We start from the raw sequence: 17,674 nt of genomic DNA, 5'->3' as shown, positions 1-17,674 counted from the left end.
ATACTTTATATATAATAACATTTACCAAATTTTGTGTAAGATTTGACAAATTTTGACAAATGCATAATAATCATGTAGCCACCACCACAACCATAATTTAGAACATTTTCACTACTCATTAAACATTCCCTTGCCTTTTATAATAGTCAGTAACCTCTCTGACCCTGGTCCCTGGCAAGAATAATTTGCTTTAAGTCAATATAGCTTTGTTTTTTCTAGAATTTCATATAAATGAAATAATGTAGTATATAGTGTTTGTGTCTGGTTGTTTCATTTATAATACTTTTGAGATTCATATAAGTTGTGTGTATCAGTAATTCATTTCTTTTTATTTCCGAATAGTATTTCCATTGTAAGTTTATACAGTAATTTATTTATCCAATCCCTTGTTGATGGGCTTTTGTTTCTAATGTTTGGCTTTTGTGAAAGAAGTTGCTATGTACATTTCATAAAAAGGCTTTTTGTGGACATATGTTTTTATTTCTCTTGTACAAATTCCCAGGGGTGGAATTGCTGAATCATATGGTAAATATATGTTTAACATTTTTTTAAAAACTGCCAAACTGTTTTCCAAAGTGAGCACATATTTTCACTTCCCATCAGGTTTTTTTTTATGTACGAGATTTTTCGATGCTCCAAACCGTCAACATTTGTTATTGTCAGTCTTTTTAAAATTTGAACTATTCTAGTGGTGTGCATTGATATCTTATTTTTAAATTACACTTATTTTTCAGAGCAGTTTTAGTTTTACAGAAAAATTTCACAGAAAGTACAAGTTCCCATATACTCCTCTCATCTCACCCCTTAAATATTTCAGAGAGTGTGAGGTAGGGGTCCAACTTATTATTTTGCATGTAGCTATCCAGTTGTCCCAGGACCATTTGTTAAAAAGACTATTCTTTTGCTATTGAATGATCTTGGCACCCTTATCAAAAATCAATTGGCTATAAATATTTGGGTTTATTTATTTATTTATTGAGACAGAGCCTCCATTGCACAGGCTGGCATGTAGTGGCATAATCTCAGCTCACTGTAACCTCCGCCTCCCGGGTTCCAGAGATTCTCCTGCCTCAGCCTACTGAGCAGCTGGGATTACAGGCATGTACCACCACACCTGGTTAATTTTTGTATTTTTAGTAGAGATGGGGTTTCACCATGTTGGCCAGGCTGGTCTTGAACTCCTGATCTCAGGTGATCCACACGCCACACGCCTAGGCCTCCCAAAGTGCTAGGATTGCAGGTGTGAGCCACCATCCCTGCCCTGGGTTTATTTTTGGACTTTCCAATTCTATTTCACTGGTCTATGTGTTCATTTTATGCCAGTACCATGCTGTTTTAATCGCTGTAGCTTTGAAATCAGGAAGTGTGAGTCCTCCAGTGTTCTTATTTTTCAATATTATTCTAGCTATTTAGAGCCCCTTGCAATTCTACATGAATTTGAGAATCAGCTTTTCTGTTTCTGAAAAGAAAATGCCATTGGAATTTTGATAGACATTGTATTGAATGTGTAGATTGCTTTGGATAGTATTCCATCGTAGCAATACAGATACTCTGTGACTTACAACAGGGTTACATTCTGATAAACCCATCATAACCTGAAAATGTTGCAAGTCAGAAGTACGTTTTTGACTTATGATATTTTCAACCTATAGATTTCTCTGGACATAACCTCATTGTAAGTTGAGGAGTGTGCTGAATGCATATAACTTTCATACCATCATAAGGTCAAAAAACAGTAAGTCTAACCATTGTAAGTTGGGGACTATCTGTATTATCTTCCAATTCATCAACATGGAATGTCTTTCCATTTATGTTGCTCTTTATTTCAGCAATGTTTTGTTGTTTTCCGTGTACAAGTCTTTTACCTCCTCAGTTAGATTTAAAATTCTAGTGTTATATTCATTTTTATATTCAGATTTATTTCTAGGTGTTTATATTCAATTGCATGCAATTATAAATGCAATTATTTTCTTAATTTCTTTTTCAGATCATTTCCAATGAATGAAAAACTAAAACATTTTTTTCTTTTCCTTTTTTTTTTTTTTTTTTTTTTTTGGTTTCGAGATGGAGTCTCAATCTGTCGCCAGGCTGGAGTACAGTGGTGCGATCTTGGCTCACTGCAACCTCCGTCTCCCAGGTTCAAGCGATTCTCCTGCCTCAGCCTCCTGAGTAGCTAGGACTACAGGTGCATGCCACCATGCCCGGGTAATTTTTTTATTTTTAGTAGAGACGAGTTTTCACCATGTGGGCCAGGATGGTCTCGATCTCTTGACCTCATGATCCGCCAACCTCAGCCTCCCAAAGTGCTGGGATTACAGGTGTGAGCCACCGTCCCCAGCCACAACTGATTTTTGTTTTTTTAGTTGTTATTTTATCCTGCAACTTAACTGAAGTCATTCATTAGCTCTAGTAGGATTGGGGTTTTGTTCATCCGTATGTGCATCCTTTGGGATTTTCTATAAATAGGAACATGTCATCTGTGAATAGAGATAGTTTTATTTCTTTCATTCCAGTTTGGATGTCTTTTATTTCATTTTTCTTCATAATTGTCTGGCTAGAACTTCCAGTACAATGTTGAATAGCAATGGTAAAAGTGGGCATCCTTGTCTTGTTCCTAATCTTAGGGGGAAAGCTTTTGATATTTCACTGTTGAGCATGATGCTAACAGTGGCTATTTGTAAGTGTCCTTTATCATGTTGAAGAAGTTCTCTTCTATTCCTAGTTTTCTGAGTGTTTTTTCATGAAAGAATGTTGGATGTTGTCAAATCCTTTTTCCCCATCATGAAGTTTTATTCTCTTATTCTATTAATGTGGTGCATTAAATTGATTGATTTTCTTATGTTGAATGATTCTTGCATTACTGGAATAAATTTCACTTTGTCATATATATAAGCCTTTTATATGTTCTTAGATTTCTTCTGTCTGTATTTTGTTCAGGATTTTCACTTCTATAATCATAAAGGATATTGGTTTCTTCTTTTATTGTCTTTGTCTGGCTTTTGGTATTAGGGTAATATGGCCTCATAGAATAAGTTAGGGAGTGTTTCCTCTTCTTCTGTTTTTCAGACACATTTGAGAATGATTGGTATTAATTCTTCCTTAAATGTCTGGGAGAATTCACCAGTGAAGCCAGTCTAATCACATCTTAACTACTTTTCTTCTTTCCTGACTCATCGCCCTCCAGTCTATTCTTCCTTTTATAGCCATAGTACTCTTCCAAAAATATCAATCATCTCAAGTCACATTGCTGCTATAAACCTTTTAATTGTCCCCAAGTCTTTGCAGGATAAAATTTAAACTCCTATTTATGAGGTTCAAGGCCCTCTGTGGACTGACTGTGTTTGCCTTTCTGGATTATTCTGCTCTGTTTTAGAAATCCACCAAGCTCCTCATTTCTCCTCCCTCAACAAACATGCACACCCTGCACACACTCACACTTCCATTCATAAGGAATTGCTTTTGGTTTCCAATACAAGTCAAGCTCTTTTGGGCCTTTGTGTCATTGTGCACTCTGTTTCTTTTACCTGAAACCCATTGCCCATCTTGTATATCTGGAAAACATTTCTTCAAGTATCACCTCCTCCATGAAGTCTTCCCAGACGCTTCTCCTCCCCGTAGCTAGAGTAAAACACCTCTGCATTATTCACTCATTGCAGTCTTCTCAGATATTTAGCTCAGGTTTTTCCACTGGTTTGGAGAGCGTAAAATAGACATTTTAAAGACACACTTACTCCTTCTGTTCTCCCTCCTCCACTGATGTTGAGCTTGACCATCTCACTGGTTAACCTCATAGTGGGTAGGTAGAGTATACTTGCCTTCCCCATGACATTGGGCTTGATCACATAAGTGACTTGTTGTAGGCAAAAGGATATTAACAGACACCGTGCAAGCAGAGACTTAAAATGTTCTGTTCAGTTGGATTGCCATACTGCCTTGTAAAGAACTTCCCCTGGGTAACTGCTATCCTTTCAGCCTGGGCACCAGAACAAACACATATAGAGCAGACCCAAGCCCAATTTAGTGAGAAGCCAAATGTAGCCAGTGACACAGCTTGAAACAGAATCATCCCTTAAAGCCAAGCCTAGATCAACTACCTATGATTGCATGTGGGAATTGTTTGTTACACAGCTTTATTATATAAATAGTTGACTGATACAGGGGATTTTTAAAAATACAATTACTGTTTTGAGAGATGCCAAAAATAAAAAAAAAAAATTACCAAAAATGCTAGAGCAAATATTCCACATGCCAACATACAGAATTGACCATTGTTATGCTTTGCTGTGTTTGCTTATGTCTCTTTGTTTCTTTTACAGAATAAATTAAATGCTATAGAGAGTTCCTGTAATATTATTAGTAGAACCTTGGAGTCAGAGATTCTATTTTGTTCTACTTAGTATTTCAGTGACTAGAACAATGCGTGACACATACTAAGTGCTCAATGAAATGTTCTTTGAAAGAATGAATGATAAATTAATGTAATCAGGGCCAGTGAGCTGCATATATATGAAGTTGTTTGGGGAACACTCATCATATTTTTCTAAAGCTTTTAAAGGTATCTTAGCATTTTGAAACAATCTGAAGGAATAAGAAATTCTTTATTCGTAAGTTTTACATCTTCCTTATTGGTTTGTCCTGTCTCCATACTCCATCAGGGTCTTTTTATTGCTTCAAGATGCATTCATTATAAAGGGGAGATGAGAGTAACAAGTGTTACCCTCTTGGGGAGATAAAAGTCTTAATAAACTTTGATAATATGAAGTGATTAGGAGTAGTATTTTGGGATGGGAATATAAGTCATCTGTCCCAAGGATTGAAGTCGTACAGAGGCTTCCTTCTCTCAAAGTAGGAGAAACTAGTTAAGCACTTACAACATGCTAGGAATGCACATGTTATCCCATTTAACTCTCAACAATTTTGTCCTGATGGGATATTTGGCCGTGTGAAGTGGTTTCTGCTTACCCCTGTTTGAGCCTGGGAATCACCTTCTTTCTCTGAGGCAGGTAAGATGGCCATCTAGATGTCTTTTCATCTACTTAATTTCATGAATTAAGTAGACTCAGGCCTCAAATGAAAGTAAGAAATCAAATATCTTACTGTCTCATATTAAACATTCTCTCTATTCCTTTCTAATTGGTGGGTTTTTGAGTAAAATGGGTGGTGGAAATAAGCCATTTCTGAGTGTTCACTATGTGCCAGAAAGACTTACTTTTGTCTTTTCATGTAATTCTTTTTTTTGAGACGGAGTCTCGCTCTGTCGCCCAGGCTGGAGTTCAGTGGCCGTATCTCAGCTCACTGCAAGCTCCGCCTCCTGGGTTTACGCCATTCTCCGGCCTCAGCCTCCCGAGTAGCTGGGACTGCAGGCGCTCGCCATCTCGCCCGGCTAGTTTTTTGTATATTTTAGTAGAGACGGGGTTTCACCGTGTTAGCCAGGATGGTCTCGATCTCCTGACCTCGTGATCCACCCGTCTCGGCCTCCCAAAGTGCTGGGATTACAGGCTTGAGCCACCGCGCCCGGCCTTTTCATGTAATTCTTACTTGCTCTAACCCTACCAACTTTCCAGCGTCACTTCCTTCCCTGCAATTGATGGTGCAACCGTTTTGAGCTGCTGCTGTTCTTCAAACCTACCATGTTGCTTTTCACTGTCACCTTTGTGCTGGTATTTCTTTAACCTAAAATGCCCTGCTTGCTTCTTCAAGTGTGGGTCCAGAGACCAACACTATCAGCATTAACTGGAGCTTGTTAGAAATGCAGAATCACATGCCCCACCTCAGGTGCTGAGTCAGAATTTGCAATTTCAGTGATTTAGATGCAGATTAAATTTGAAAAGCATCACTTTATTCTCTCCTTTTCCACCATGTAACTCTTCCTATCCTTCAAAGCCCAACTTAGCTCTCACTTCCTCCAAGAAGCCGTTAGTCCCACCAAAAAGTAAGTTAGCCGTTTCTTTGTGCTATTTCCTTTACATGCGTCACTGTCCTGTTTTCGCTGCTAGTCAGTGAATTCCTTCAGTTGAGAAATTGAATCAACTCTATTTCTATGTCCTTTGCAGGCAATCAACCTACAATAGATATTTGTTGAATTAGTTGAGTAGCCATTCCTATGAGGGAAACTTTATTATCACTATATTGCAAATGCAGAAACTGGAGCTCAAGGAGGTTAAAGTTGTGTCTGAGTGACAAAGTCAAGATTTAAGCCCAGACCTCCTGATTCCAATACCCGTGTTTTCACCTCTATGTCTTACAGCAATTTTAAGAATTTCAGGCAATGAAAGGGAATACCTTAGGATATTGGGATCATCTCCTATACATAAATAATGTCGGAAAGCAGCTGCCCATCCTAAAGTCAGCTAGTAACTAAGAGTAGGAGAGCAAGGCCATTTATAGAGATCAGTACTAGAGAATGATGGAATGCCTTGGGGAAGCAAAGAAATCTTTTGTGCTTTTAAAATCCATTTGCAAAGATCAGTCCTAAAAAGTGTATGTCTATATGTGTACAGTACCTACCCTAAAACAATACACTCAAAATTTGTCTAAACAAATGAACAAATGACTTTTTGCACCCATAAGTATGCCCAAATCCATGTGTGTATGTACATACTGTGCATCTCTAATATGTATGTATACCTGTGACGATGTGTTCCAGTCCCTTGCTATTCAAAATGTGATCTGAGCAGGAGAGGCATTGGCATCACCTAGAAATTAGTGGAAATGAAGACACTTAGGCACCACCTCAGACACACTGAACCAGAATCTGCATTTTTAACCACTCCAGGTGATGAATATGCACATGAAAGTTTAAGAAGCACTATTCTAAGCAATCCCAGGTAGGCCAGGACAGGCTGTCATGTCAGGTTCAAGCTCAAAATTCTGAAAAGCTGCCAGAAAGAGATGCTTCCATTACTTGCAGTACACTGGGCTAATTATTTTATTCCTCTGCTCTTCACACACCTACCTGTAGACAAAGATCTAATTTACCACTTAAGAAAGAGCACACACATGCCATCACAAGCACATCGAGCATGTCTGAATCTTTGTTGACACTTCATAAACCAGATTTTTCTTTAAGTCTTCCTCTGCCAGGATGTAGGCATTTTCCCTAAACATGCAGAGAAACATGTCTTTTTCGTTCAGTAGAGCTCTTTATCTGCCCCTTTCTGCCTCCATCTACCCTTTCTAGCTCTGTTCCTTTCTCCTCCTCCCACCCAGCTGCTCCTTTAGCATGAATATAAGTTTTCCCTTCAATCACCTCAATTCTGCCAATTTATAGAATTAATTTCTATTCACTGCCTTACCCCTAAGAATTAGATACGGATATCTGCCTTCTTTAGGTTTTTTGTGTGTAAAGAAAGTTGGGAGTCACTTGATATTTCTAAAATTGTTAAATCCTCTGAAGAAAAAAAAAAAATACCTTTTCTTTCCTTGAATTTTTCTTAGGAATCATAACATTGGTCAGTTGCTTGAACACAATTCCTTTACCTGTTCTATTTCCTGTGCCCTACCCTGGGCTTTCTGAAGACTGTAGAAGTTATACTAGGGTCACATTTCCTCTATCTACTGGAGGAAATTCTTTTACCAAAAAAAAAAAAAGGCAGGGGCAGGGGGTAGCCGGGGGAAGGGCATTTGGAGCAGGCTAAAGATAACTAGGGGTTATTTTTGAACAATAGTTCATAAGAATTTATCATTTCTAAGGCTCTATTCTTGAGGAACTAATAAAAGTGGCCCCTCTGTCCTTTTGCTAAAGATGACATCAAATGATCATATGATGCAGGTGATAACATGTTATACAGAGTATTACAAACAGTTATATGGTTGTAAAACCAACTTTGTAAATGGTTATTTTGTAAATAGAACCATGTGTTTGAGGCAGTTTGGACTTTTAGTTGACAAATTCAAGAGTATAGAAAATCTCTTGTTCTCTGCAATCAAATTAAATCTAAATCTGAACACCCATCTCTTTATCCTGGCAGGAGATGTAAGTTACCAAGACTCCCCTCAGGGTTCTGCAAGGGTCTTACCCAGCCGCATAACATTAGGGAGAAAACCCTAGCCATCACTTATCTGTCCACCCAGACTATCTTTAAGATACCCATTATCCCAGGAACATGGTCTTTTCTGGTCCAATTAGGACATATGACTATTTGTTGGGGCTCAGAGATCTGTGTCCAGAGCCCACCTGCTCTAGATTGTTCCTTTCTTCTCTGACCTTTTTATTCTAGGTGAAGTCTCTCCCTCTTCTTTCTAAATACCGTCAAATACACTCCTCAGCTGAAGATCATTTTGTTTAGGCTTTTACAAAAGACAGGAGATACAATTGTCTTCAAATTGTTTCTGCTTTCTTTCCTGTGAAAATCCCTGAAGCAGGAAAATATCAAGAGTCCAGCTACATGCCTGACACACATGGGAAAGGGAAAGATTCCGCAAGTCAAGCCCAAGTTGATATTTCAGAAGAGTATCCAGACTATTCTCTATACAAGGAGCTTGTACCTGTCTCTTCATCATCCCCTTCTGAACTTGCTGCAGAGAGAAAAGGCCATCATTCTCTCTAGCTCATGCTCCACGACCATCATCAATCAGCTATCTCAAGATCCCATTCTGGTTTTATTTCATTCTTTTTCTCTTTTATCTCTATCTCAACTCCCACCATCCCAAGCCACCCACTCTAATATATTCAATACGCACTTCAGTTGTGAGTATTTCATTGAAATATCTGTGCATTTTAAGTACTTTTTATTTTTATGTAATTTCAAACATACAACAAAGCTGCAAAAGCAGTACAAGGACCTAATATGTACCCTTTATCCAGATTCACCAATTTCCATTTTGCCTGATGCACTTTATAATTCTCTCTCTCTCTCTTTTTCTCTCTCTCTCTCTCTCTCTCTTTCACACACACACACACACACACACACACACACAAAAATATAGAAATGTTTAGAGATAAATCTCCAGTCTACTTTCAAAGATGTCACAAAAAATTATGTGTAAAAAATTTACATTGCACATATTTTTTCCTGACATGGCCAGCCCTTGTTGTGACTGTAGTTGGACTTTGCTGATCTTTACTGCACTTTTTAAAATATGTTCAGTATGTTTATTTTATTTTTTCACCTTCACAAGCATTTATTGTTGCTATATCTTCCAGACTAGGGCTCAGGGGTCTGAACATCTTTTATTCAGAGTTGTATTGAAATCAATAGACAAATAGCAGAGTACTGGAACCAATGAGCATGTCTTCAAAGAGTAGAGTTGTCCCTTGATATCCACAGGGAATTGATTCCAGGACCCCTGCAGATACCAAAATCTATAGACACTCAAATCCCTTATATAAAATGGTGGAGTATTTGCATATAATGTACATATATCCTCCTCTATACTTTAAGTCATTTCTAGATTACTTACAATTATTAGTCTGTTTTCACACTGCTAAAAAGAACTACCTAAGTCTAGGTAATTTATGAAGAAAAGAGGTTTGATTGACTCATAGTTCTGCAGGCTTAACAGGAAACATGACTGGGAGGCCTCAGGAAACTTACAGTCATGGTAGAAGGCAGAGGGGAAGTAAGCATGTCCTATGATAGCAGAGCAGAAGAGAGAGAGTGAAGCAGGAAGTGCCACACTCAGAAAATTTCTAACAACCTGATCTCATGAGAACCCATTTACTATCATAAGAACAGCAAGGGGGATGTCTGCCCCCGTGATTCAATTGCCTCCCACCAGGCACCTCCTCCAACAATTGGAGATTACATTTCGAGATGAGATTTGGGTGGGGATACAGAGACAAACCATATCAATACCTAATACAATATGAAAGCTATAACAATAGTTGTTTTACTATATATCTATATATTTTTTAATTTGCACTGGGCTTAGTGGCTCATGCCTGTAATCCCAGTACTTTGGGAGGCTGAGGCAGGAAGATGGCTTGAGGCCAAAAGTTCAAGACCAGCCTGAGCAACATGGCAAGACTCTGTTGCCACAAAAAGTTAAAAATTTAAAAATTAGCTGGGTGTGGTGCCGTGGGCCTGTGGTTCCAGCTGCTCGGGAGGATCGCTTGAGCCCAGGAGGTCCAGTTCACACCACTGCATTCCAATTTGGGTGACAGAACAAGATCCTGTCTCACAAAAAAAAAAAAAAGAGAGAGAGAAGAAAAGAAAGAAAAGGTATTATGTTTATAGTTGTATTTTTTTTTTCTAGATATTTTCAATCTGAAGTTGGTTGAATCTGAGGATGCAAGCCCACAGATATGGAGGGCCACCTATACAGGGTTAAAGTCAGGATAAGCCACAAAACAAAAGAAAAGCAGAACATGAAAAAAAAAAAAAAGTCTCCAACCCAAATGAGTCAAGTGAAAAGCTGGAACCAGCTTTAGAGATAGAGCAATCACAGAAATGGATATGTGTCATAATAATAAAGATAAACATAAATGAATCATCTGTTTTGAATGCCTGCTATATGCCTGGCACTTTCTATCCTTGTACTAAACCCTATAAGTTGAATATTTTTGTCTTCCTTTTGTAGATGAGGAAATAGAGGTGCAAAGAAGTTCCACAACTTAACCAAACTAAGATGCAATGGAGCCACAACTCAGACACAGGTCCATCTGAATCCAAATGTCATTATTTCCCTTCAATTCCATGTTGCACGAGATAGACAAGAAGTATGGGGAGGAACATGGAAGAATTCATGTAACAGAATTCAGGCACACTGGAGGATTTTTTTTAGATTGTCACAGTTTCTTTGGGGAAATAGGTGTATTTAAGAGGGGAAATCAGAATATATAGTCAGTATGTCTAGGAAGTATTAAAATGAAATTATTTATATGGAACCAGGAAGGAAAGGAACCCAAAAAAGCTAAGCTAGGCTCTTAGACCTGGAGCCTAAATATCACAGACCTTTAAATCAGACCATTTTGTGTTCCTTTGGCCCGAACCAACCATGGTAATCCTGTTTCCACTTGCCTGAGATTAGTTATTCCATTACCCTCCGTTAGGGATGACCATGTGACCCAGTTTTAGCCAACAAAAACTTACGGGAAACCTACTGGGGTTGGGGCTTCTAGGAAAGATTTTCCTACCTGATAAAAAGGAGCCTTCCCCCCGTCCTTCCTGCTGAGAACACTGCCATATGGGTTTGTGACATCTGACCATGGCAGCCATCTTGTGACCCTGACGGAACTGTGAGGAAGCAAAAGCATCCTATGAAATAATATCTGACCATTTTGCAGCCTTTGCATATTGTTGATAGTTTGGAAAGTACTTTTACAGACCTAATTTCATTTAGTGCTTAAATAAGTCTGTGAGCTGGTAAATATGTATGCTCTAGAAGGATCCAAAAATCTGTAGATTCAACCTAAGTGACAGCATGATGGTAGACCTAAAGTTACCAAATGTTTCCAGGTGGTTTTCTAACTAATCCTATATGGTGTTCTGAAATCGTTTCCAATGTTGCCTAAAATGAGCTCTTCAAAGAGGCTTCGGTCTTCAGACCCCCTAGGATGTTGCAAGGAAAATCAATTAATGTTCTAAAGCATAGGTTATGTTTTGCTCAGGAAAGAATATTGAAATGGTTAAAGGCAAAAGCAAGCAAAACTATAAAGAGCACATAAGCACTTGTTGATACAATTTAGGGACCAATTACTGAGGAAATGCCGAAGGCTCCCTGCCACTTTAGAAACTACTTGGAGTACAGACCTTAAACATTGTCTATCATAGAGATTTTATTATTGTTCATTTGGAGAAATTTCACTATAGGGTTTCAGGACAAATTCATAGCAGTGTTAAATCACTGTACTTCTACCTTCCAAGTAGAAATTATTTCATTCTGTTAAGTCTTAATGTAAGAATCCACAATAGTAGTAATTTTGTATAATTAAATTCTATAGCATGACATTGACCTAGAAATTATAACACCTATAAATCAAGTAGAATAAAGGGGAAATACATTTATTCAGTGCTTATCATATACCAGAAACCATATATTACATAATCTAATTTGACTTTCTCTTATGACTCTCCAACATCCTTCTGAGATAAGATTATCAATAATCTGTAAATGTGAATAAATCACAAATTTAATGAAACACGTTTCAGTGTATGATAAACCAGAGTATCGTCCTAACTCGTTACACTTTTTCTATAGGGAAACAAAATAGGCTAACATTCAGCTAGTCAATTTTTAAAATTGAGTCAAATAACCTTGTTTTATCCCGTATTTCAAAAAACCTACTATCTAAATAACTAAACAATTTTTAAAAACCTTTTAGTTAATTATTTTGAAATTGTATAGCCACAGCATTTGAAAGAATCTTAAACAAGCGGGTTAAATGTATCTGGTTTGGAGATATCTGGTATAATTATCCTTCTACTTTGTATTTGATGAAAGTAATTTATGTGAGTTACCTTTATTAAATTATCCCCAAATCCTGTGAGGTATGGATTATTCGCATTTTACAAATGAGGACAAAATTCAGAAATATTAGCATGATGCCAAGGTTACAGAGCAAGAAAATGGTAAAGGCAGGACCCAAATCTAAGTGTGTCTTGCTCCAACGCCCACATCTATCTACTACTCATTGCTGTAATCACAGCATGATTTTCTTTTAACTGATGATAGAAAAAAAATTCCTTTGAATTTCCAACCACAAAATGAACTGCTTCACTGGATGTAGGGTCTGTTAAACAATTTTTCTTAAATGAGAATTTTATGTATTTCCTATTTTTCTCCCTTAGGGAGTTGCAGAAGGAGCAAGAGAAAAGGTTTCACTGTTATTTCCAAGTCATGCTGCATAAATCATGTCCTGGGTAAATGCCATGGCATTGCACATGGCAGTGTCTGCTACACAAGCACATTGGTAGCATCATTTTGATTTTGTTTTGGTTTGTTTTTAGAAATGGGAGTCTCATTGTGTTGCCCAGGCTGGCCTCGAATGCCTGGGTTCAAGCAATCCTCCCACCTCAGGCTCCCGAGTAGGTGGGACTACAGTCGCACACCACTGCACCTGGCTTCACTTTGGTTTTTAAAGTCCTGTTTCTACATTTTGTGATGGCCTGGCTGATCACCAGTAGAAAGATCCCATCATTCTCTTCCCACTCCCCAAAAGATGAGCTTAACATCATTATTTAAATAGGCAAGTGTGGGCAGAAAGAGTCAAGTTGGACATTAATTTTAATAAAAATAAATGATGTGATGGGCATTAGATTAAGATTTAAGTTTGAGTCTTTTCCTAATGACTGAAACTTTGGCAAGTTTCTCTGAGCCTCAATTCCATAGTATAGAACAGTGCTTCCCAAACTGTATTTCTTAAATTTCCAATCCATTTGAGGAAAAACACTTTTGTAAAATATATGAATTACCAGGAAAATTAAATAGAAAATGTAGACATATAAGATATGCACTCATTTTTTTAGGTTATTAGATTCAACAAGCAGAACATTTTTTTAAAACAGCCACTTTTAATTTCTGTATCGTCTTGTTGTGGACTGGAAAGAAAGAGTTCACAGCCTGCCACACATCCAGGAATCACACTTCGAATAGTACTGATCTTTAAGGATAAAAGTCTGTTTCTTCTTTGAAAGGTTGTTGTTAGAATTCAATGCATAATGTATGTGAAAAGCTTACAAAACTGCCTGGCACCAACAAAACATAAGGAAGTGCCACCTCTTCAATAAAATTAAACCCAGAACCTCTAAGGAATTAGCATCCATAGACAATCTTCTGGGAAAACTGGGAACAAAGTAAAGCCCCCTGACTAATGGCATTTGACTTCATGCCCCAACTTTACCTTCTCATAGAGATTTTTTTCCTTCTCTCTCTCACTCTCATTGCCACAGTAGCTCTCTTTCTCTCTTTCTATTCCCTTCCTGCTGCCACCAAGATATTGGCCTCATAGTGGTGAAAAATTCCTGAACATGCAGTGTCAGAAACATAGTACTAGGACCATCAGCAACGCAGCTTACAAAGTATGAAGTCCTGGTCCTTACTCAATCTGTTTGTTGTTTGGTTCCATAAGCTCTTTAGAATAGAGTTCTTGAGCCAGATTTGTGGCCACCTAGCTCTACTTGTTAACTGTTATTTTGTCCTTAGTCAAAGGATAAAGGTCACTTAATATTCTGGGCTTCAGTTTCCTGAAGTATAAAATGAGGAAAGAAAATGACTGCCTTATAGGGTTGTTATGAAGATTAAATCAGTTGACATATATCAAGAGCTAAGTATAGTACCTGGGACATAATAAGCAACCTGCTCAGTCGGTGTCAGCCATCATCATCATCATCATCATCATCATCATCATCATCATCAACAACGTCATCTCATGGAACTCCTGGGTCCTTCACTGCTCAGCTCCTGGTCAGTCCCCACACAGGAGAAGTCATTCTGAATGGCCCCTGAGAGAAACATCCTCCTAGACAAATACACCTGCCCAGGAGGGACCCTGCCATATCATCTAACTGACAATGGTCCATACTCTGACATTCAATTTCTACTCAGAGAGACACTGCTTTTCCCTAAGTGATTGGTACCAGGAATAATCTCCTCTTTTAAGTGAGAATCCTTCCCCTGCCTGGAAGTAGCTTGGCCATATAGGCCTACCAGTCTATCTTAACACATATCCCTTCTATAGCTTTCATGTAGCATGTAATACAATATACAATATGTTCTGATATCCAGAAACCATTTCATCACTGTAGGTTTTGTATTAGTTGTCTAGTACCATAATAATGCTGTATAACAGACCACCACAGATGACACAACAAAAAACATTGATTACTCATGCATCTGGGAGGCATGTTAGGAGATTTTGCCTATCTTGGATCAGCTAAGACTTTCTTTTTGTCTTGTGCAGGGATTGGCGGGTTGTTGACTGACCTAGGATAGTTTCAGCTGGGATGACTGAGGTGACTTTTGCTCTGTTCTGTGTGAGCAGAAGAATAATGCAAATATATGCTTATGGCTATGGTAGAGGACAAGAACAAGTGGAAACCCATAAGTGCTTTTCAGATTTCTGTTTGCACAACATCTGTTAGTATCCCATTGGCCAACCCAAGTCATAAGGCTGAGCCCAGAATAGGAGTGGGATAGCACTACAAAGTTAGGTGACAATGGGCATAGGAGTATGATCATGAAATGTTAGTTCTGCCTTCCATTATCTTATATTTCTGTCCAATCATATCAGAAAAACCACTTGTTGATTCACATTTCCAAGTCAGGACTGTCTATCAAGCCAAGGTGTTATTGAATATGTACTCTAGGATTTCGTTTTTCTGTTTGTTTAAACAGACTCTGTAGAATACTTTTTTTCTTCTACTAACTGAAAAAGGAGCAACAGAAAATAGATTCATTTTTTATAATAGATATATGAACATTTCATTTTTTATAATAGATATATGAACATTTCATGTCATAATTCCTAGGATAGTTTATAACTTCTATGGGGACTGGTCTTTACCCCATGGTATTATTTTATTCTCAACAAATGAACTTAACATGCAAGGAATAATACTAAAATTGCTACTTATTACAGCTTAATGCTTTTCTCATAAAACTTGCAGAATGCAAAATGACCTTTCCTACTGGAGGCAGACTCAGGGAGATTTTCTGTGTTAGCAATTTGATATTTTCCTTCCAAATAAGAAAAAGAAAAAACCCTCACACACCTGTATTTTCTCTTTCTGAAGTTACTTCCCAACTACATGGACAATTCCTCCTGAAGAAGCGTGAAGCAAGGCCGCAGAAGTATGTAAAGGTGGTATTGTGATGTCATGTAGTCTCTCCTACCCTTCCCTGTATTTATGTCACTGACTCACACTGCTCCACAGACACTTCATGTTGCAATCCCTAGGATAGCTCATAACTCCTATTGGGATGAGTCTTCATTCCTTTGTATTATGATATTCTCAACAAATGGATTTTGTTTGACTCAGGTCAAAAAGCCTTGAGTTAGTACTTTAAGCCACTTACAAGCTCTACGATCTTGAATATTTGAAATAATTCTGTGAATTTCCTACAATCTCCTCTTCATCACTGCTCCCTCTCTCTATCTTCTTGCTTCTTGATTCTTTTCTCGCTACTGTAGCCTCAGGCCTCATAGGCATTGCCTATCCAGGAGAGAAAAAGAGACGCTGAAGGTAGCTAAATCTTAAATTAGAAGGTGAAACTTCCTATGGACATCTCTACAGAAAAGCAGTAATGTGTGAGGAGTGAAAAGACACCAGAAGAAGGGAAGAGGGAGCATGAAGTTTCATACTGAAGAGAAAGGGAGTATGGAATTTTTTTTGTGCTTTATTGGCATGAGACCCAGACTTTCAGTGGGAGAGACAGTGAGACTGAAATGACTTTGGTTTTCATGGAAATTATCATTTAACTTTGATCTTGAGGGAATGTCACTGAGCCAAGTTCTGAAGTTTAGGTTTTGGAGGAGGGAGTGGAGGTTGTGAGACAGAAGAGATGAGAAAGGAAAAGTACGCTTCATTCTGGGAGGAAGAATTTGTGTGTGCGTGCATGTGTGTGTGTGTGTGTATGTGTGTGTGTGTGTGTGTAGCAAAGGAGGTGGCAGACGCAGAGGTTAGGGAATTCCCTTTTCCTCCCTGCCCTCAAGAATTCAGGTTTAAAACACAAGAAGTCTTAGAGAAGCTGAAAGAAAGCTGTTCTTAATTCCCTCAGTTCCGTGCTAGTTATAAACACTGGAAAGAAAATGGGATTGAAGAATGTCTGGTAAAACAGCCACTGTAAACCTTTTATTATCATATTTGTGGCTTCTGGGGTATGACTTTAATGCCATCTTTTAAGATGTTACTTAAGCAGTTGTGTTTAACTTTAAATTTCAAAAACCTATCCCAAGTATTTCTTTTCTCCCTTCAATTAATTTTCCATTTATATAAATGATTTCCTTGCTGCAGAAACTCATGCCTTGAGATGAATGCATAGTTTAAATATTTTCACATTTGAAGAAATCTATTAATGATGTAAAATAATGTATAGAGAAAAAGCAGAGCATTAAAGGGCCAACATCTGTAAATTTTCTGATCCCAGCTAGTCACAGCTGGCTGTGTGACTTTGGGTGAAGTCCTTAACTTCTCTAAGTCTTAACTCCTACATGTGCACTACATGAATGGGAAAGGCTTTCCAGCTCTAAATACTTGTTTCATAATTAGTCTTGAGGTAACATAACAGCTAAAATAAAGTTAATATGAAATATAAGTCTATCCACTTAGGTCTGTGGACCTTATTTCTATAAGCAAATTAACTTCTCCAAATTCCAATTTCCTCATCTATAAAATGGAAATTATAATACAGTTTTGTATATATCTTGTTAGATTTGTTGTGAGGTTTGCATGAGAAAATGTTTGCAAACAGTTTAGCATAGTGACTGGCACTTAGTAAGTACTCCAAGGATGTAGGTTAAAAAAGAAAAGAAAACAGAAGCTGCTGTGTTTCAGAGTCAAATTACTCTCTGTGGCCCATGTGGGTCCCTGTGGACTCCCTGGTGTGCTCAGATGAACAATGGAAAGCAGAGTTAGCATAACAAAGATGATGATGAAGATTATAATGATGAAAACAAACCAGGCTCTGTTCAAAGTGCTTTATTTGTATCAACTCATTTAATCTGAATACAAACCCTAAGGTAGATAAAATTATCCTCCCTGTTTTATAGATGGGGAAACTGAGAGAGTAAGTG

General features: G+C 37.9%; 1 long non-coding RNA gene across 2 annotated transcripts; it reads right to left on the bottom strand.

Moving 5' to 3' along the window:
* Window positions 1-5,817: 5,817 nt before the first annotated feature.
* On the bottom strand, window positions 5,818-15,740 carry LOC103878299. Of its 2 annotated transcripts, XR_638439.4 has the most exons (5): window positions 15,654-15,732; window positions 14,220-14,343; window positions 11,078-11,177; window positions 6,628-6,695; window positions 5,818-6,062 (listed from the first exon to the last, which is right to left on the bottom strand). It is a non-coding gene; the product is annotated as an uncharacterized LOC103878299 (long non-coding RNA). The 2 variants fall into 2 exon arrangements; XR_001895831.3 differs by lacking the exon at window positions 14,220-14,343 and having other exon boundaries at window positions 15,654-15,740.
* Between the last annotated feature and the right edge of the window lie 1,934 nt (window positions 15,741-17,674).

Source organism: Papio anubis, chromosome 13 (assembly GCF_008728515.1).
Source record: "Papio anubis isolate 15944 chromosome 13, Panubis1.0, whole genome shotgun sequence".
NCBI classification, from domain to species: Eukaryota; Metazoa; Chordata; class Mammalia; order Primates; family Cercopithecidae; genus Papio; species Papio anubis.
This window is presented reverse-complemented; position numbering and strand designations above follow the sequence as displayed.